Raw genomic sequence first — 22,531 nt, 5'->3', positions numbered from 1 at the left:
ACAAAAATTCATAATCTATAATTACTTGATAAATTGGAGCTCCGCTCACATGAAGGCGTATGATCAGAGAAACTGATACAGGTTTTTATCAGACTGAAATATGGAGACTATCACTTAATCTGATTGCAGAAAGCGAACAATTAGATCACATGTCACATGAAAAATGTCCTGTGAGACACACAAGCATCACAACCTTATGCGTTTTGTGTGTATTAGGGGTTTTACACTGGCAGTGTTATTTTGCGCCACACTTGAACATCCAAGTGTAACACATCCTGACTGGTTGTTTATTAAGTCTCGAACAACAATGTCATGTGTCTAAGGCTGTTTGGGTTTTTCAACCGTGGAGAAGCAGCTTCCCTAATACACATGGATAGACAGTGAATTAAACAGGGCCTCTCCCCCCGCAAGGAGACTAACAGGCCTATTTATTATTCATGTCGTAATCGGAAGGCATCTACGGAGCCTTTAGATTAATGAGAAAATGTGATCGACCAACACTGAGGCCACTGCTGTCTCCCAGAACTCTTTGAAATTGAGTTTGAAAGAGACGAAAGAGGGGGGGGAAATCCACTACAGCCAGGCTGTGAAATTGACTTGGATGGGAAAGCTTGGCAAAATGAACTAGGTAGCCTATACGGGACCACCATGCAGCTTCTGGAATGAGTTAGGTCAGGACCAGGGACACTACACAATCTACAGCTGCTGTTGTCTGTTTATTTCCATTTACTGTTTGTGGTTTACTCGGTTAGTCAGTAAATACAATTCCTCTTAGTTGTGGCAGTTGGCCTAGTAGTTTGACATTTGGGAAAAATCTATTTATTTTAATGCGTGTGATGAGAAGAACAATACCACTCTCGTATTTGTCCACTAAATATGCAGCCAGCAGCAGTTTTGCTCTGCTTAGCATAACGACTGGAAACGGGGTCAACAAGCTAGCATGGCTCAGTCCTTAGTAAACCAAATTAGCTTACACAAATTTAGCGCACACTTTCAATTTATACTTCATTTTAACACAGGAAAATTCCAAAGTGTTGAAGCAACAATTTGCAGTTTTATGTTCTGGACTTTTTCCATCCTCGAAACAGAACCCAGCTAGCTGTGACGCCTTGTTGTCAGCCTTTACGCTAATGACAAAAGATATACCACACTGCTGTGAAGGTATCTTTAGAGACATCACCCTGTACTGTGAATGTGATTCCTAAAAAAACACCTACTAATTTTGATTTTTTACATCTTTTTGGGAGAATTATTTGAGAAGATTGTTGTACTTGTGGACGACAGGCAGTTTGAGAGGAAAGGGTGGAAAACCAGGAATCAGTTTTTTAGGCCAGCCACACAAAAGAAAAAGGATCATAACAGGAAAACTGTCTCTCCTCACAGCCTTAGTGACAAATACAGGCCAACCAGTCTGCTGTTTCCCCTCACCTTTTATACCCTGTTACCTGCTTCCTTGTACCAATCAGGTTGAAGCTCTGTAATCAGTGCCAAGTTGCTTCAGGTGGACTCAATCACCCCTCACCTGTTGTTCAACGAGCAAAAATACTAATCAAAACTTACCTTCAGAACAGGTCTATGCAAAACATACATATTATGAAAGTAAATATTGACTTTTCTTTTATTTAAACAGAAAAAAAGTTCATGAAAAAAATAATATTAACATTTACACATTTATCCACAAACATAAAATAAACCTTGATCAATGAGCGAGAGATATGTGCACCTTCCTCTCTGCCTTTATATCAACATTTTTTTCAAGTGGTTTCTTTACAGACTGGCAAAGGAGACTGAGGTCTCCATGACAAAGATTGATGCCACGCTTGTATTGTTGCACTAAATATGAAGCTAGAGCCAGCAGCTTGTTCATTTAGCTCAGCTTAAATGTTGAAAATGGGCAATTAGCTAGCCTGGCTCTGTCCCCTGGTAACAAATTTAGCTTAGCAACACCTCTTATTTATATCTAAATGGTTATACTTAAAAAAAAAAGAGGTGTAGAAGCAACTTTTCAGTTTCACACTGGGTTTTGTGCTGGACTTTTTCTTGTTACAGAGTGCAGTGACTGCTCTCGGTCAATCTTGTTACCTTTGAACAGAATCAAGCTAGCTTTGTCTCTTTGTTTTCAGCCTACATGCTGTCTCAGCTGCTGGCTGTAGCTTTATTTAGTGGACAGTTATGAGACTGGCATTGATTTTCTTGTCGTACTCTTGGCAAGATAGTAAATTAGTTTTTAACACTGGTATCCTTAACACTTTGGAAGGAATTCCAATTAGGTATATTAGTTTGTAAAGTAGTTTGGTATTTCTGGAAATAGGCTTATTCACGGTATTTTTGAAAGGCAGATAAGATTGATACCACTCTCCTGTTTGTCTGCTAAATATGCAGAAACAGCTAGTAACTGGTTAACCTAGCTTAGCATAATGACTGTAATGAGGTGAGCTCAAACATACCTCTTTCTTTTATTTGTTTTACCTGTACAAAAAATATAGTTTAAAGCAACAATATCCAGTTAAATTATGATTTATGTGCTGGACTTTATCTTGTCACCTTCTTATCCTCAAACAGAACCAAGCTAGCTGTGTGTCCCCTTTTTTTTTTTTTGCCTACATGCTATCTAAGCTAACAACCTGCTGGCTGTAGCTCAACTGGTATTGATCTTGTCAAGATAGTGAAAGTGAAGCGTTCAACAGTGTTAACATGAACACTTTGGAAGTAATAATGCAGTTGTCTACATGCAATTTAAATTAACTTAAACTTAAATTGTCCCCACACCTCTTCAGCACCCAGTAAATAGAATTCCAACTAGGTATATTAGTTTGTAGAGTAGTTTGATATTTTGGGATACACTTATTCATTGATCAAAAAGGCTGATAAGATTGATATCACTCTCATATCTGTCTGTTAAATATGCAGAAACAGCTAGTAACTGGTTCTCAGCTTAGAATAGTGACTGGAACAAGGTGAAAAAGCTAGCAGTGCTCTGTCCCAAGGTAACAAAATTAGCTCAAACGTACCTCTACTTTCTTTGTCATTTGTTTTATCTAGGTACAAAACATTTAGTGTGAAAGCAACAATATCCAATTAAACAATGAGTTATGAGCTGGACTTTTTCTTGCAACCTTCTTATCCTCAAACAGAATCAAGCTAGCTGTGTGTCCTTGTTTTTTAGCCTACATGCTATTTAAGCTAACATGGATAGATTTGAGTCTGGTATTGATATTCTTGTCAAGAAAGAAAGTGAAGCCTTTAACAGTGTTAACATGAACACTTTGGAAGTAGTAATGTGTCTGTCTACATGCTTTAATACCTAATTCATTTCATGTGAATTGTGCAACAGGTGCGGCTTATTTTGTATGGTAGTTTTCATACTGTCAATCCTCCCTTTGTGTTATAGATGTTATCTTGCAAACCTATTCAGATTTATTTAATGAAGACTGGATATCATCGTGTTGTGCCTGTGAAAAATCATGTTATTGTAGGCGTATTGGGCAAATGTTGTAGCTTCACCTTAGAAAATGTCTACCCAGATTAGGTGTCTAAATAAGCCTCCAACGACGTGACTAATAGCGCACGCTGTAATTTCAGTATTAATCATCTCCATATGGTCTCAACTTAAATATCATAATAAGATTAATGTGTTCTTGTGATCCATGTCTTAATCATAATATTCTTAATCACATTAAGTCTGAAATGTTGGTGGGCCACACAATCACAATTCTCTTGACAGAAACCTAATGGAAAGATTCTTTATTATAGCGCTCATTATACGATTTAAATATGTATGCAAACAGTAGCCAATGAAAGGTCTGATTGACAAAGGTCTGTAGCAGCGGAGGGTGACTCACTGAAGCTGAGCTCTTTCCTCCTCACAGCCGAGCAGCTGCCTCTATGATCCCTGCCCCTCCGATCGGCTTCTTTGTGACTCAGCTGTGAGTGTCAGTCCTATCATCCCACAGGCACCTCAAGCCTGCTGCGTGTTCTCGTGTCTCATCAGGTACTAATGCCATTATAATCTACCACTATTAGGCCCTCTTCCCGCCCTTAATCCGTGTTTTTATGTTGTTTGCCTCGTCTCTTTACCAAGCCGTTTTTTATGCCTCCCCATGCAGCGCCTGAACTATTCGAAAAACTGTTACTCAACTGTGCTCCCTGAATTTTTGACTCCTGCTTTTTTTTGTACATATTTTGACATGATTTTCTGTCTGAACCCAGTCATAAAACTTGTAGACACTGTGTCGGCACTGGAATTTGACAGTCTTCAAAGAGATCAAGAACAAATGTCTCTGCAAATGTGGTATTACACAATGAACATATTGGAAAACAGCTGCAGGCAGCATAAAACAAAGAAAAGCAGTACTTTCCCTTTTGCTTTTAGAAAAACGCGGCTAAGTATTCATCCATGTTCTCAAAGATTGTCTCCATTTCTGCTTATTGTTAACATCTTATCTTCACCTCTAACCGAGAGTCGGTTCATTGAAACCACATATCTCTAGCACTCCAGATTGCTTCTTTTCTTCCTCATGGAATTTAATTATCAGAACACGCTTCATCAATAACCGCCTTTCTTCTCAGCTACATGTTTATGGGGATAATTCCCAGAGGTGTGAATCTCTCTGCAGCAGGCGAGCCGCTCCTCTAAGCTTTTGATATTGGCCCTGCTGAGAGGTTTCTGGGGGAATCTCTTCTCTCCTCAGAAACACGAGGAATAGGCCTGCATTTATACACAGCATGTCTGTGTGTTTGAGCACACAAACATGCTGCAGTGCCTTCAAATCCCTATGGGCTTATCAGGATGGGTAATCGGCCCAAAAAGCAGTTGTCAAATAATCCCCATACCAATTGATTTCCGCTGAACTTCACATGCATTCCTCCAAATGTTGTTCGATTTGATCAGGTTTACCACAACAATCAAGTGCATTTGCTGTTGTGTGTCAATCATGTCACGTAGCTGTTCTTTTATAATTGTGCGCAAAGTTTTCACTGTTTACTTGCAAAACAAGCGACTTATCCAGCTAATGTTCAAATCTGTGCAAAAGCCTGTAGTGCTTGTAGATGAAGAGAACTTTCTTTTTAGGGATGGCGAGGTGTTCAAACCAAACAAACTTTTTATGCAGTGCTTATATAAAGAAAGTTATTTCAAAGAAAGTCTTCATATTCCATATTTTACAGCTTCACGTCTTTTCCTTGGAGGTGCAACTAGGAGAACTAGAAGACCAAGTAAAGGCAAATTGATGTTTGCGTCTATGAAGTCAAATTGTCCAATTAAAACAAATATTAAATGCATTTAATGTTTTTAACGCTCCACTTCTGAAGAGTGTAATCCCCAGGAAAAAGAGGGTCCACTTTTAATTAAACATCTGTGAAGCAGCAGACTGCGGGCGGATCTGCAAGTTTAGAGGGATTCTCTGGCGCTCGGCTGTCCCATTGAAACACCAGGAGATATGGCTTCAAAAGGCTCCTTTGTGGTTCTTGAGTTTGGAAAGTCTTTGAAGGCGAAGAACCGGGCTTTTAAACAAGGTGGATGCATGTGGAAACACGGATCAGCCATTCACTTTCAGCTGAGATGAGTGCAAACTGCTCGCCTCCGGTGAGATTGCTCTGCTCACCTTATCTCCTCTGCTATGCTGCAGATACTCCCCGCTGCCTATCTCACAGCAATCACACCGACAACCATTCAGATGTGCCCTGTTTGTTCCTCATCTTATCTGAATACCTTGCACAGCACAGAAACACTGGATTCTACTCTGATTCCAATCTGATGTTGTGGCTCTCACATGACTTCAGGCGGAAACCTCTACAAAACTAGCATAAGTACTCACTCTACTTCTGAGTGCATCTTCCTGTCTGTAGACTGAGTCGTATCTCAGCCATCAAACCAGGTGCAAACTTTTAGTCGGTCAGAGGAAACAGAGAGGACTTACCTTAAACTGACCCCTGTGTTGTGACATATTTACTCTTTTATGGTCATATCCTTGCCAGTCTATAGAACGGGTAATGTTGCTTACACTGTAAACTGAGCCCAGTTACCACGCCAACTCTGGTCGAGAGGTCATTAATGGACTGCACTTATAGAGCCTCTTTGTAGTCTTCAGACCACTCTGGGCACTAGTTTCAGTGGTCTGGTGCCGTGCAAGGTGACTAATCAGCTCACTATTCACACACACATTCACACACTGCAGGTGATGCCTTCAGGAGCAATTTGGGGTTCGGCGTCTTGCCCAAGTACGCTTCGACATGCAGACAGGAGGAGCTGGGGAATCGAGCCGCCAAACTTCCAATTGGAGGGCGAATGACTCGATCTCTGAGTAATTTTGTCTATATTTTTTTAGCATTAACTCCCCCAGTTGTAGTGTTATTATTTCTATCATCTTTGTTTTATCAGTTTGTTTCACAGGTAAAGCACTTGACCTGCACTCACCTATATAATAGGTACTTTTTAAATGAAGATTGATCATCATTGATAAGCTAAGAGGCTCAATTGAGCCACTTCCCTTCATAACCCTGAAACCAATATTAACTGCATGTCGGTCACTTAGGGGAAATCCAAATAGGAGTAAATACACCACTGACATATAATAATGATAATAAAATACTTTATTTTTATAGCACTTTTCAAGACAGGTAGGGCTTTCCAGAAACAAGTTAAGAGAGACAATCACAAATATAGATAAAACACAGAAACAGGTGCAAGCATACAGTTTAGCGAGCATATAAAAGAACATGTTAAATAACACCAGTGAAAGGTAGAGAAATACAATAACGCTATAATAAGTACATCAGAGCTCTAACAAAATGTTCTGTGAGCCTGAAAGGCAGGTTCGTAGAAATGTGCCCTGACCGAATACAAAGTGGAAGACTGTTCCACAGCTGAGGTGACTAATCACTCTTTGACCGCAACCTTGACTCTGGTATGGTTAGCAGGCCTGATGCGGCTGATCTAAGAGGCCTTATTGGGCAGTAAGGCTTTAAAAGCTCACTTATATATTCTGGTGCCAGGCCATGTCAAGCCTCGTATGTGATGAGTGAAATTTTAAAATGAATTCTAAAAGAAATTAGTAACCAGTGCAGTGCAGCTAAAACTGGGGTGATGTGAGAAGTCTGGCTGCAGAGTTCTGCACGATCTGAAGTTGGGCTACACTTTATAAAGTTGATACAGTGAACTTGTTAGTTTTCTGTTGTCTGCTCACATATCCAGCACATGGAGCAACGTTAGCCTTTCCTTTGGAGACGTGCATGCTGCTTTTAGGCCGGCTTTGGTCTCCCCCGACTCCTGAGAAAAGTGCTCACCACAGTAGCAGAGAAATGTTCCACGTTGTTCGCCAGCTTGTCGCTTACTTCGTCTAACTGCTGTCTGGTGCTGAACAGATGGTGTACATCAGGTTTTTAGAGCTGCTTTTGCTGAGATCAGCTGCTGAAAATGACAACGATAAGAGCTGTGAAATTGCAGGCTGTAAAATGAAAAACCCAAACTGTAACTGGAGCTCATGTGGAAACAAGACCTGCAGATGATTTTGATTTTGCATCAAATACAAACTGTCCTCCCTGCTGCACCAGGCAATAACGTGGTTTCCATGTGTGGCAACGGCTCCACACATCGCAGACGTCTCTCACTCACGTCTTTGTAAAATTGAACTGAAGCACAAACACTTGTTACAAACAGCCTAACGTCTTAGAGATTGTAAGCAGTATTGGGAGCGCTCAGCGAGCTCGCAAGTCGGTGTGAATGCTAATGTGCAGTCCTCAGGTAAAGAGATATCAAACCGTGCCTCGGCTTTACTGCAGGTGGGCCAGACAGGATTCATTCCTGAAGAAAGACAAGATGATTGCACTGCGGTGAAAATACGAACCAATTCTGAGCTCTGGAAACAAAATTCTATCATTGAGTTTTATTACTATGCAGGAATTCAGCCAAATCCGTGCACCTGTGGCCATATATTGCCTTGACTCGATATCTCCTGCATTCTCATTCAGCGGGGACGAGAATTTGCAGTCGCCGGCGCACATTCATTTGCGAGGCTTTGCTTTTAAAGCAAACAAAAGAAGAAGTAACAGTCCCCTCTCTGCTTGTGCTGCTGATATCTCCCATAATGATGACTCTCATTACTCCGTGCATCCTACCAAGTTCAACAACAAATCTAACCTTTTTTCCACTGCGGCTGTTTCTATGACAACGCAAGCCCCTTGCTGCAACTTTAAAGCGTGATGAACACAGACGCCGGGAAAATGGAGTTGATTGATCTTGCCTCTCTCTCTACGGGACTCGTATCAGGACTGATAGGGGTGTTTAGGCTAACAGGCAGAGATCAAAAGGTGATTATGTGTTTTTCTCCGCTTACAAATTTGCAGCAGTTGAATATTTCTGAGCACTTTGTGGATTTCTTAAACTGTCATACATTTATTGTGCATTTTACTCTGAGTTTTTCGCAGGGTGGTTTCATCCAGGTGAATCTCTTTCTAAGAAAAAGATGCAGACCCCTCCTTCCGCGCTATGAAAACAAATCTCCATTATTGCCTGCAGCCGGTTCAGTGTGTAATATGAGGCGCTGGTCGCAGAGAAGAAAACATTGGGCTTTTCTCCGCCTTGCTCTCCTTATTGCATTTGACAGGACAGGGCCCACATAACTCAATCCTGTCAGCGGCTCAAATTGAGGCTGTGCCGCTGACCCTTGGGCTTCACTCGGTGGCTCTTCAGCCACAAAAACACTCAAGAATATGTCGTCCACCTCGCCGCAGCGCCTGCATGCAAAGTAATAGGATTTGTGCAGTAATCCAGATTTTGAAGATTTAAAAAAAAAAAATAAATACATGTGATGGTGCATGGCACGATGATGATGCTCCAGCCTCAGAGTCTCGTGCCAATCACTGGAGTGGAGTGAAATTAATCACTCTTGGGGCTGTCAGTCGGCGTCAGCCAGGAGACATTTATCTTTGAACCCATGTCAGTAATTTGGCAATAACGGTTCCTTTGATTAATTCACTGCCTGAATCTGTGCCAGGGGAGCAGGAGTTCAGAGACAGTGACAGATTGATGATGCTTGTTTCCTGTAATTCTGTGGCCCTCGCTCTTCACACTGATCAGGCTCGTGTAAAAATCAACAATACAGATAACGACATACTTCTAAACGGATCGTTGTTTGAGAGCAGGCCCTTGTTCTGAGCTGTGTAGTCAGCGTTAGCTCACTGTTCCCTCTGTGTTGTCAGGAAGGTGCAGCTGATCTGAGGCGAGTTACGCAGCACTACTGAGCAGCGTTTGCTAGCTAACTGTGTCCTCGGATCAGCTTCAGTCAGCAGAACGAGAGCTAACAAAGTTCATTCCTGTGTGCATCCTGAAAAATCAGCCTGGAGAACATTTTGTCAAACCAGCTGCAGAAACGGCTCATTCAGCAGGTGTCGTTCCACGTGTCACCGGCTCCCCTTGATTTCCTTTATTGGACGTGTACTTCAAGGCCTCTCGAGAGGCTCACCTGTGAAACAACACATGACATCTTTTTCATTCGACAGCTCAGAATGCGTGCCCTGCTTTCCTGGCTGTCGTCTTAAGCGCAGATTTCCACATAACACCTTCCCACCAAGCTAAATGAATATTAATGACTGTTATCTTCCACACAATTGAATCTATCAGTGGGAAACGTAGGAATCTTAATTTGAAAATCACTGGTGTTATCATTTTAATTCAGCTACATGTCAAGATGAGAAATTGCCATCATTACTACATTTAATTGGTGTTTTTTTTTTTTTTTAAGTCTTAAAAATTCCCATTCAAAATAAAATAAACATCTTTTGTCAAAGGAGCTCAATGTTTGCAAACTGTCTTAATTAATTGGTCTCACAGTGCAATGTGGTAGGGCTGCTTTTTTGAGGTGGACCGACATGTCATCCTGAAAAGAATCAGGAAAATAAAGGTGTTATTGGGTTATCATGACACAGCCTGTCTGACTTGGTTGTTAGTGTGTTTCCTCTGGGTCCTGTGTGAAATCTTTGCAGCATTTTTCACAGCACAGGTCAAGGAAAATCACATTTCCCCCAGCAGACGGTCTCATCTGGCTAATCCAAGTTCCCCCCATCTCAGAGAGAATCTCTCTTCCTCCTCCTGCAGCAGAACATCTCACTTTAAATCTGCGCTCATTCCTGTTACCTTGATCACTCGCTGCCTTCCTGTTTAGACAAATTTAATCTCCTACGTATCCGTCAGTTATCAGAGCTCAGCCTCTGCCTCTGCCTGACAAATACTTTCAGCTGATAGGCGAAATATTTTGAAGTCTCGCAGCCGTGTGTGCGTGGGCGTTATATTCCACTCTATTTTTCATTCAACTGCTGCTTTCTGACTGTAGCCATGGAAACCTAGCCGCACCGTGACCCCTCCCATGGTAATACCTTATTAAAGTGGAATTTTGTAATTTAATGTAATGGAATAGCTGTAATTGGATTAGTATACGATTACAGCCATTACACTTATCTTCCCTGCTCTCTCTGAAATCTCCTAAATGTTCCACTCACTGATGTTCTCTCTAACGCTGGTGAGTCCCCCGGCAGATCAAATGCAAAGGCTCCAGGAAGAATATCATTTGCACATTCTTTCGCGAAAAGCGATAACCATTGAAATCACTGATAGCAACCTTTTATGCATGATAGCTCTGCACAAAGAACACTTAATAAAGAGAGAATAAAATAAAGGTTCCATTTTCACATTAGTGACTTTTTGAAATCATATAAAAAGCTCCAAAAGGCTTCAAGGCTGCCACCTGCTTCTCCATCTCTGGCACATCCTCGCGCCTGATTCCAGCTGCCTGCTGGAGGAATTAAGGAGGAGATTTGGAGGGCCCGGGCAGATGTAACAGCTGAGTTGACATTAGCCTGCGTGGGACAACATGCAGCTCAGATAGAGAGGGAAATGCTCTGCACCGGTAACAGGGAGGCTTAAGGATGTTGCCCGCTTCATTATGTCCCAGACAAGCTTTCCGACTTGCTAGCCAAAGTATATTTTCTGCCCAGTGCCCACGCGTAGTCTAAGGGATGGAGATAGAGGGTGGGTTTGTCCAGGTGTGAAAGCTGGCCGGACCTGCAATATTTGACAACATGCGTTTACCTCAGGAGAAAAAAAACATCAGTCAACATTGCGGCGTCTTACAGGAATTCCAATAAATTGAGGCTTTGGTAAGTTGGAAATTGAAGAAAACTTTTCCTCTCATGTAGAAACGAGGGATGCAAGGTACAAGAATTTTTCTGACAACTCATCACCCATTTGAGAAGTAAGCTACAAAGTGACATTAAATCAACAATTCAACACATGTTGGCAGGTGTCAGGGCTGGGCTTTATGTTAGGGATGTGTCTGTCATGCAGGATGGGAATCTGTTCTCCAAGTGGATCATGTCTGTTCTGTCTTTAGTCATCCCAGCAGCTAAAGGCATTTATGTGTAAACAAGATTAGGTCAAATCCGAGTATGTGGCTGACTGCATCAGGTCACTGTGCGCTTTGTGGGCAGTGTGTTAGAAGGACTGTCCTCATGAGGCTGATGGCAACGTGTTTGAAAGCAGGTGCGGATGTAGGTGAGGACAGCGGACAAGCAGTGGAGAAGCAGCCCTGCCTACTCCCCGAACAAAGTATCCAGAGACAGAGACGTATGCTGTGTTCGAAATGCCATACTATACTAGCAGTATGTACTGATTTGGCCAAAATGTAGTATGTAGTACGCAAACAAAAGCAGAATGTGCACTATGTCAAAAATACCTGGGTGTCGTACTGATCCGGAGAAACTCTCCAGTATGCATCGGACCAGTCTACCTCGCCTGCTGTATCCCACAATGCAAAGCGCTGGAACTTCACAGCAGCAGCATTCCAGCAGCCAGAGAGTCGCGTCAGTGGAGGTCATTGTGATGTCGCAACTCTCTCTCTCTTTACGGCCGTGAAAGTACCGTCACTCACTCCCTCACTCACATACGGACCCATGTGTAGGGCTGGCCCCGGCGGTCAGCCAAAAACACTGCACAGGTCTAATAATTAGAAATATAATGCTCTTATATTCCACATGCTGCAGGATTTATTTCCTACGTGAATGAATTCACTACATATGCTCTTGTAAGCTGATTATTCCACCTACAAGTTGTCGGTTTTGGAGCATTATCATCAGTTTGCATCTGAATAAACTGACAGAAATGAAGTCACCCTCAGTTTAACACATCTACATTCGCTCTATATTTCTTTGACCAAGCAAGGGTGAGTTGTAGTGCACCAAGTTTGCCACCATATATCTGAATCTAGAAATTAAATATTCATTAAGGTTACGAGCCCCCGTGTGTCAGTGTGAGAATGCAAGAGAATTATATTTGTTTCACTCTACAGACTCACAACGTTTGCTCTCTGCTCGTTCAGCTCTTCTGGGGCTGCAAATAAATATAATGCGAGCGCCAACCCACGCTCTGTTAAAATTTAAATGACAAACATATCTTTATTCATTTCATCCCAATTGACTTTAACATGCATGGGAAGCACACAAATTAGCATTTTCACACTGCAAATGTGCAGAGACTCGGGATTTTATAGCACAATTACACATGTTCATTAGAACCACATAACTGCCTTTGTGTGGCTTTTACATTGTGTAACAACATACATAATAGAGTGCAGCAGACGCACCGGGACCCAAACATTTCTAATGGCCTGACTAATGGCCGGCCTGCAGATTTACAAGAGTCCTGCTCATGTGGTGCCTTTTTAAGAGAGGAGTCACAAAAGGTTTCATACACTGAACACTGGCGCTGTTGAACGTGAACATTTCCTCACACAGATTGATCAAATCTGCGGTAAACAGGGCAGCATCTGTAACAATCTATTTCCATCTGTGCTTGCACAGTATCACTGACAGTTGCAGGTTGATGGAGCTTTGATTGGCTTACTTCTGTGCTCCCAACATGAATTTCACGAGACCCAGAATCTGAAAAAAAGATGTAAAGTTGCATCGAGAACTTGACTTAAATCCACCGCTGGAGACGAGCAGTAGGAATAACAGCTTAACTGTTAAATCTTTGACAACCTCGACTTAAACACATATTAAACTGTAATATAGTGATAATTTAGTCACATTAGACATCAGCGATACACAAGTGAGGTAAAGATCCTGCAGAAGCATCGAATGAATCAGCCCTTTATGCAAATGACTGCTGCGTTAATAAGTGATGTAAGATTTATTTTGGTAGATTGCCTTATTTGCATAATTTAAAGTGGCAACTAAATTCATATTTATATTCTATTCTGTTCCTCAGCGTACAAAAGGGAACTACGTACTTCGATCAGCCATAACATTATGACCACCTGCCGCCCTGACCGGTTTTCAGCTTCGTGTTCTCACAGCTTTCTGTCAGAACCAACTTTTTCAACAATTTGAGCCACAGTAGCTCTTCTTTCGGATCGGACCACACAGGCTAGCCTTCACTCCACATGTGCATCAGTGACCCTGTCGCAGGTTCATTGGTTTTCCTTTCGTGGACCACTTTTGTTAGGTACTGACCACTGCACACCAGGAACACCACACAAGAGCTGCTGTTTTGGAGTTACTCTGACCCAGTCGTCTAACCATCACAATTTGTTCAAAGTGGCTCACATCCTTGCCCATTTTAACACATTAACTTCAAGGACAAAATGTTCACTTGCTGCATACATATCCCACCCACTGACAGGTGCCATTGTATTGAGATAATCCATGTTTCACCTGTCAGTGGTCATAATGTTATGGCCGATCGGTGTATTATTGTGCACTTTTCCTGTAATTTTAATAACGGTTAGATTGGTCATGTTAAAGGGCCAGTTCGCGGATTTTCAACCTCAGTGCTGTCACGCTATTACGGGGAGCTAATGCCAGTATGGTAAGAAAAAAATGCAATTTCGCTCTGTGCCTTTGGAGGACGCTATCCACTTCTCCAATGGGCCCTGGAAAACCTCCACCAGACTACATTAATCATTAGTCATCTGGCAGAGGCTAGGGAGCTCGATAAACTACACTTCCAAAATCGTCAGGTTTGAAATGTAGACTGCAGACCTCAAGATTTTTTAGACGATCCACCGGTATAATCTTGTCGGATTTTGGATTCTGTACCGATCCCGGTGTTGTAGGAAAATAGAAACCACAACCTGTTTGTACAACTTTCTCCACAGCTATGGCGTCAATTTCAAATATTATTGCTTCTATTGATTACAGAGAACACCAGCTTTGACTGACAGTGACTTTTTACAGGGGCGAACTGCTCCTTTAACTTGTCCTACGGTTGAGACGGACATTAAAAAACGGACCAACTGACACACAGCAGAATATCTTTATGTTGCCTACATTCCAAAGTTAGAGATCATTCAGTAAACTCTATAACTCTTAAGGAGGGACAGTGTTAAACTAATAGAGCCAATGACAATTTTTCCTTCAGGAGAATAAACTTGGGATGGACAGTGGTGCAGATCTAGCACTGTTGCCTCACAGCTAGAAGGTCACCGGTTCAAACCCCGGTTTGGTCAAGGTGGGCCTTTCTGTGCGGAGTTTGCATGTTCTCTCTGTACATGCGTGGGTTCTCCGGCTTCCTCCCACAGTCCAAAGACATGCTTGTAAGGTAATTGGTGACTCTAAATTGCCCGTAGGTGTGGGTGTGGGTGTGAATGTGAAAGGTTGTCTGTCTCTTTGTGTCAGCCCTGTGATTGACTGGCAATCAGTCCAGGGTGTACCCCGGCCTTCGCCCAATGACAGTTGGGATAGGCTCCAGCCCCCCGCGACCCTGAACAGGATAAGCGGTATAGATAATGGATGGAGAATAAACCTCAGGATCTGGGTGTCTGGAAATGGCTTTTGCTTTAAAACAGAGCAAAAGGCAGGAAATTAGTTTTTCCAAAGTACAACCCCATCAAACCTCTGAAGAAATATTACAGTCGTTTTGCACTATGGCAAGTAAAAGAGATACTTATTGCCCCCTCAGAGGGATAGTTGGGGTCTCTAATGAGTCGGTATGTTTTGTCGTGAGCTGAAAGTCTTTCCTTTCCATATAAAGTTCTCATCCTCCCCGGCTGAGATGAGTGAAACTTGTAAAAGCTATTTGAGAAACTTCAGGCCACATTTGTGGAGCTGTATAAGAATCGCTAACAAACGCTACTTCATCAAGTGATACAAAAACTTTTTAATTGGACAGACAGGACTTTGTGATTGATCATATTTCTGATCCCTCTCTAAAATTGTTTGTTCATTCCCTTTAATGTACAAATTGCACAAACAGAGCCGCAGAAGCTAATTGAAAGATCAAACGCAGCGTTTCGACATGAGACCTTGTGAGCTGACATGAAGATGAAAAATCAGAGACTGCAGTTGTCGCATAATCGTAGCTGGTGAGATCCCTGTAGACCGAGGAGATGTTTCATCACACAAACAAAACATCTGCTTTCCTTTCACACGTTCTGCATCTCTAACACAGATTTATTTCACATCGACAAGAAGATCGTTCCTGCCTGCCTCACAGTGTAGTGATTATGTGTGATTACGGCTGCACCGCGCTGGTGTCCGTGACTGTACGGCTCTGACCTTACCGTCATTGTTTGGGATTAATCTGCCGGCAGGTCGCGTCTCTGCCTTCCCTTTTGCTCCTTCTGCATGGTGTTAACAATGCGTCACCAGGGCAGCGCTGTCACCGCTTTCTTGAGGCTGTATAGCGATGATTCACATGAGTGAGCCATTAGGAAATGGATGTTTTCATGACCCTGTGAGGAGGAGAGCGAGTGGGTTGAAAGTGCAGGCTTTTCTGAAAGGCAAGGCGCCCTAATGCGTGCGAGGCAGAAACACTTTCACAGATCCATCTTCTTCGTTGTCTTTTGGCTTCATTAAAACTCTTTAAAAAGTTTTACGTCTTTAACGAGTAAAAACGTGAGCCATTATATAAAAAACAAGACAACAAGAGGAAGACATTGACGCTTCCGTTTTGGCGGATAAACCCCCAGACAAGGATTTAGTTCTCCATCTCGTGTCTGGACGCCCATGTGAGGCATTCAGGCTGTTAAAAGCTCTGTGAAAACATGAGAAACACTTAGTCCTTGAGAGGAAGAAGCTGTTGTTTACAAAATGCCTGAGCTTTACGGATGCTGCGTGTTTTCTTCCCACAGACTCAGAAAAAGCTTTGGGGGGAAAAGGGTTCAAGGAGCTAAGAGCACTGCTCTCTGATCTTCTCATTTTAAATGCTTAAAAGGGAACCGTTAGCTTGATGTGTTTAATTCATTACTGCCTCCCCTTTATGTTTGACTTTCCCAGCGTCTTCTAGGTCCTTCTCCTGCTGGGCAGACAGCCACAACACAGCCAACACATTCACAGTCAGGGCCACATCTCGGGGCGGGGATCCCTCCCTCTAGGAGCTGAGGTTTGACCCATCGCACACAGGAGGAGAAGCAGCGGGCCAAAGAGTTTATAGAAGTCCACATGGGAGACGCCTGCGGGGAAATTACCCCTCTACTCCTCGTCTGTGCTTTTGTACATGCTGCCTATCTTCTCTTTCCCCCCACTCTGTCCTGCACTGTAAAGGCGTGGCCGGGCCCCCCCTAAGGGACCCGTTTGCCTTCTATAAAGCCCATTGCTATGGAAATTGTGTGTAATTTCAGGCCCCGTTAACGGTGAGAGTGCAGGCATGCATATAGAGCTCTGATCTCCCGCTATCATCACACTGGAGCCAGGGAGCACCCAGGGCGGAATCTCATATCCGTCGCTCCTTTGCCAGTCTGTGCTGCTGCAACATGACATGCATCACCTGATGCAGGCAGAATAAGGAATGGACAGAGCTGGGAGCGGGCGGCCGGGGAGGGGAGATGAGAGGTGGCTGGAGTGAGAGAGAAAATCTAGGAGGAGGCAGCAGCTTTGTAAGAGCAGAGTGAGGGGGGTCTTAAGGTTCTGAGGCCTAGAGAAAAAAGAGAAATAGAGAAAAATAGAGATATCGATTTGACTTATATTTATATAAAAAGTAATGATGACTGTTGACCTTTGCTGCTTGTTGCTTTGTCATTTGTGTGGGAAAACATAAGACATACGTTACTTGAACACTTTCTGGTCAATGAGTGGCTACAGATGCAAATGACGAACCACTTAACCTTTGTTGTATGAAACAAGAGAATGTAGAAAATTGGTGTTGACGATCACAGACTGCTAATTCCAGGAAGCTTATGTGGTGTTTGGATTGTGGTGGCAAACAAGGAGCATAATGATTCAGATGAGCACCATCCGAACAAGCAACACACTGTAAATTAGCGTCATGAGCTGAACGTTGGCTGCTTCTGTCATGTGCTGTGTGATTCAGGCTAACGTTAGCTAGAGCTAGCAGGCAGCTGCTCACTAGCATGAAGTGTGTATTGCTGTTTCCAATGTAACATTAGAGGAATCTGCTTTACCGTAAAGTATTTACAGTTGTAATCTCACACTTCCCAGACACCAGACAGTGTTGCATGTGTGACGTCCACTGTTGGCTCCGGTTGTAACTCTTGTTTTTCCTCGCTGACGGTTGCTTTCCTTTTTAGACTGTTTGCCTTCATCTGAGCGTCGAGTTTGTTTCTTTTTCTTTGGATTTCCACTTATTTTTGAAGTTGTATCTGTAGTCATCAATCTTTTCTTTGTTTGTTAAGTAGATTACTGCTGCCGCTTAGTTACGCCTACCCTGTCTGGCAGACCAACCACTGCTGGGTGATGGAAAACGCGTCACCAACTGGGCGCCGCTTGGGATTTTTTCCGCAAATGTGGCCACAGACAGCCAGTATGCAAATACAAAGGCTTTCATCAGTGGGCCATAGGCTCAATCACGATTGTGTTACCTCGTTCAGTGATATATAATGACATAACAGACATTTATTTACGTGAAAATCTTCAAGATTATTACTTTTAACTATGCTTAAGTCGTTTTTTGCTCATAGCTAAAGAACCTTGTTGCTTTTTTCATGATTTTTTTGTGTCAAAATTCATTAGCACCTGCTACAACCAATCCAGCCCCCCCATAGCTCCCCGAACAATTCCCTGGCTCCACTACTGCAGCACTGAGCGTGTCACAGAGAGGAGGAGAGGCTGGAATACTATACAAGAAAGATAGAAGAAGTGAAAGGGATAGTGGAAGGGAATCCGAGGAGAGAGAGGAAGCTGAATCAATATTTATACTGTGAGGCGAGACAATTCTGAAGCAGTAATTAAATTGGTGTGTCATATTTCATTCCATTACTGGACCGAGCATGCATGCAAATGATCCAAAAGGCCTCCTTTTGAGTGGATTTCATTTCTTTTACGACAGTGAATAGAATGGAGCCAGGCAGAGCAAAATAAAATACTACTTCAGTATTCATAAGCTTATTGTTGGGAACTTGGGGACCATTCAGCTGCAATTCACGAGGGGAGGTGTGGGTGGGTGTGATACAAATTCCTCTTGGAGGCAGCCGGCTCCGCTCTAAACCTTTTTACACTCAAACTAGGTGCAGGGGTGGGGAAGCAAATCAATCTCATTTGAATAATGATTAGTGAAATGAGGCAACGCTGTAGCTGATTGGAAACACGCTCTGATTCCCAACATCGCCTCCCCTCCACCCCTCTCTGGAGTCAAGGAGAATGAATAAAACATAAAAAAGTGAGTGTTACGCTGGAACGCTGCCTGTGCAGATATTTTGGGTCAGACGCAGCCTCCTTCAGACGCTCAGCAGCTGCACATCCCCTGTCATTTTACAATTTGAATAACTGCTCTATTATTGTGTAGGTTAGTTAGCTTACATAGGAGATTGGATGGATGACTCCGGAAGGTGACCGCCTCTCTGTAAACCCTGTCACCAGTGTTTACAGTAAGTATTAGTTTCAGGTGCTGCCTCCCTATTACAGTGCTCTGCACCTCTGACAAATGGAATTTGGGACTGAGCAACAAAACACAGCTGTGCTCTGTGTAGCCAATTAAAAGTTTCCCTTCCACCTCTTTGCCTCTGTATCGGCTGTTCTTTTTCAGTTTCAAGTCTGCTGTGCAAGAAAAAGGATCAAAAGATAGAGGAAGGCGTCCAAAGCGCAGCATCAGTTATTTTATTTTTTTTAAACTCAAATTGCCACACAGTGCCTTTTTTTCTTACTCTCACACAGTAGAGTTGATGTTCTGTGGGGGGAAAAAATGACCCTGACCTGAGAGTGCAGGCAGAGACACTAAATGGCAAAGGATGGAGAGGCTCTGGAGCGGTGCCATGTTCACAGCACAGGTTCTGCCAATGGCATCTGAAGTGCTGCCAATGGGAAACTCGACATTAGCGTCTATAGTGCTGGAAAGAACAACAGCTGCTTATGTTGTGTGTTCCTGTGCCAGCGCCCATAGGGAGAAAGGTTGTCAGATATGATGTGTGTAACTGAAAGCTCCTGGAATTTATGTGTTTGTGTGTGTGTGTGTGTGTGTGTGTGTGCTCCTACATGCAACCTATTGATTCCTGGTTGCAGAAAATACAGCAGTGATACATAGTGTAGCTACTACAATGTGCTGTGAAAACATTCCGCTGTAAGCACAAATGCTTTGTCCAAATGTGCTTGAATAAAAGTGCATATTGTCGCACATAAAGTAAATGTGTTCAGTATGCAAAATGCTCCCTTAAGAGGTTTATTATTATATAATGTTGTTGAAGTGCTACAAAAGTTTTGCAAATAAAAGCAGCATTTCCATTTTTTTGTCAGGGTTCTTTTATCCATATTTAGGGCCCAAACAGACAGAATGCGTTTTAGCAGCTGGGGGCTTTTTTGTCCTTGTTTTCAATGAGAGGGACACTTTTTGCGCGCTGCTTTTGGCTTGCAGAGCGCCTTGTGTTTTTTCGCTCGGTGCGCCTCGTTTTCTTGAGGAAACGCTCTGAGCGCCTCGAGTTGAAAAACTTCAACTCAAAGCAGAAAAGCGCGGGACGTCATGGGCGTTTTCTGATTGTCCAATCAGATGAGAGGAGAGGCGGGCCTTCTGTCAGTTTACAATATAACGGTTTGGTTAATGACAGCTATGATTGGGTGGTTGCCTTAACAACAGTAGAAATTAAAGGCACAGCGAGGGGCACTGGTTTAGCTCAGTTCGTAGAGTGGGCGCCCCAGAGGCCATAGTCCTCGTCGCACTGATCGCAGGCTCGACTACCGGTCTGCCGATCATTTGGTGCATGTCGTCCCCCAATCTCTATTCCCAACATTTCCTGTCTATCTTCAGCTGTCCTGTCAGATAAAGGCAAAAGCCAAAAAAAAAATCTTAGGAAGAAAAAAAAAGGCTTTAACAAAAAAGGCAGTGTTACAGCCTGCAAAACGCGCTCTGTCTAATCGGGCCTTTAAAGATAAATTTAAATAAATGTCTGTTAATTCACTATCTATCACCGAATGAGGTAACACAATGGTGATTGAGCCTATGGCCCACTGATGAAAGCCTTTGCATTTGCAGTATTACAGACTGGGTGTCTGCGGCGACTTTCACGGAAAAAATCACAAGCGGCGCCCAGTTAGGGGCCCCTTTTTCCATCAGCCAGCAGTGGTTGGTCTGCCAGAGAGGGTAGGCGGAGCTAAGCGGCTGCTTTTCCGGTCTCTGCAAGTGTTGCGAGTAAACAGTAATCTACTATGGCTGAACAAACAAAGAAAAGATGGATGACTACAGATACAACTTCAAAAATAAGTGAAAAAGAAACAAACTCGACGCTCAGATGAAGGCAAACAGTCTAAAAATGAAAGCGACCGTCGGCGAGCAAAAATAAAGAGTTACAACCGTGGATGTCTAGATGTGTAGGAAGTGTGCTCCTGCAATTACTGTTTATCACCATTAGGTGCCGCCAAAGGGAACGAAACTGAAATCTTCAAGATTATATCTTTAATCAGCTAGTAACTGTAGCTGTTATGTATTAAAGATAATGTACAGCGAGGAGGTCGTTATAGAAAAAACAAACACTGTTAAGGTTGTGCAGGTCCAGACAGTGGTCTGAGAGAGGAGTTAATAACCTGACTTAAACTGTCTAAAAATTTGGAGATAATCTTATTGATTATAAAATGCCACCGTGTTATTGGTCTCTATATTCTTGTTAAGTGGTTGGCATTAAATTTACCAGACAACTATCTGTGGATTGATATGATTGGATGGGTTATATTATCTCAGGAAGCATATGATGAGATCAGAAATTGTCCGAAGCATCTGTCTTTTATTGTTGTACAGAAATAACAGTCCTTATAGAATTGAGTATTCAGCAAAGCTGTGTTAGTAACAAATGTAGTGGAGACATAATCGCTGAATAAAGGTACAATTTCAATGGAGTAAAGATGCGTCACAACCAGACTATAGCCTTTTTGATTAGACTGATAGCTTAGGTGAAAGAAACAGGTCTTTGCACAGAGAGGTGGCAGACAAGACAGCCACCGTGATCAGTGTCAACTGATGGTGGTGGAAGCTGTTAGCACCCTTTAAAAACTGAATAAAAGTTCAGTCATGTAACAGCGCTGATGCACTGAGAGATAATCACTCTGCTGGTGTTGACAAGCTGATAAAACTTCATGCATGGCTTCTCGCTTTGTCAGGAGCAGCCAGTCGGAAGAGTGACATATCTACTCATTATTGCAGAGAGCATATGGGAGACCGCACGGCTGCCAGACGCAGGGGCCGGTGCAGGGCGGCCCTCGGCAAGGCCCTCTGCTGTCTACTGGGCTGCAGCTGAGGGTGAGCGAAAAAGTAGAGCGCTCACTCTGGAAGTGGGTGCAACAAAAACATGAAAGTTTTTATTTCCATATATTACATAAGGCCAAAAAGAAATGTGCAATCATTCACGTTACTGTACATGCTGCTTTCTTTTTAGGGATTAAAAGGGCTGCAGCATCACTGAGTTGACAGACAATCACACATTTTCAATGCATTTCAATGCACACTTTATATCAATGCATGTGTTTAAACAGTAGGAGGAAAAACATGTGATCTCAGCGAAAGCATGCAAACTCCCAGACTCTTTGTTTCTTGCTGTGAAACACCACAACGACAGAAAATCTAAATCTGATAATCCCAATATTAGCATTTTTTATGCACATTTCTGCAAACCAACTCTAGATGGCACTGGAGACCCAGTGGACTATTCCCCCCTGTGTCTGTGTGTGTTTGTGTGTGTGCTCGTGGAGCATGTGTGCATGTGAATGTGTGTGCATGCAGGCACGTCTGTGTCTGCATCTGTGTGTATGCCTCCCAGATTCAATTATTCATCATTTCCAGTGCAAATATGGTTTGGCTTTTCTATGTCTCTTCTTTTGCTCCCAGTTTTGTTTATTATTTATTATGCTGAGGCTCACAGTGTTTGGGTAGAATAGAAAGCCGGGGTAGCAATAATGTCACTGCGTGGGTGTCATAATTATGTTCTGATACAAACACACAGGAAAAAGGTATTGGCCGTGTGTTGCAGACACATTTGTTTGCTGTGTGTCTCGGCGGTGATAGCCAGCGTCCGCACGCTGAATTATTTCAGCAAAACACAGACATGATTTTCAAATACTGTATCTGTCCCCGGCATGGAATGGATATCAGTCAATATATCATCCAGTG

The sequence above is a fragment of the Semicossyphus pulcher genome, unplaced genomic scaffold (genome assembly GCF_022749685.1).
Source record: "Semicossyphus pulcher isolate SPU_LCO1_2020_fin unplaced genomic scaffold, fSemPul1.0.p SCAF_6, whole genome shotgun sequence".
NCBI lineage: Eukaryota > Metazoa > Chordata > Actinopteri > Labriformes > Labridae > Semicossyphus > Semicossyphus pulcher.
This window is presented reverse-complemented; position numbering follows the sequence as displayed.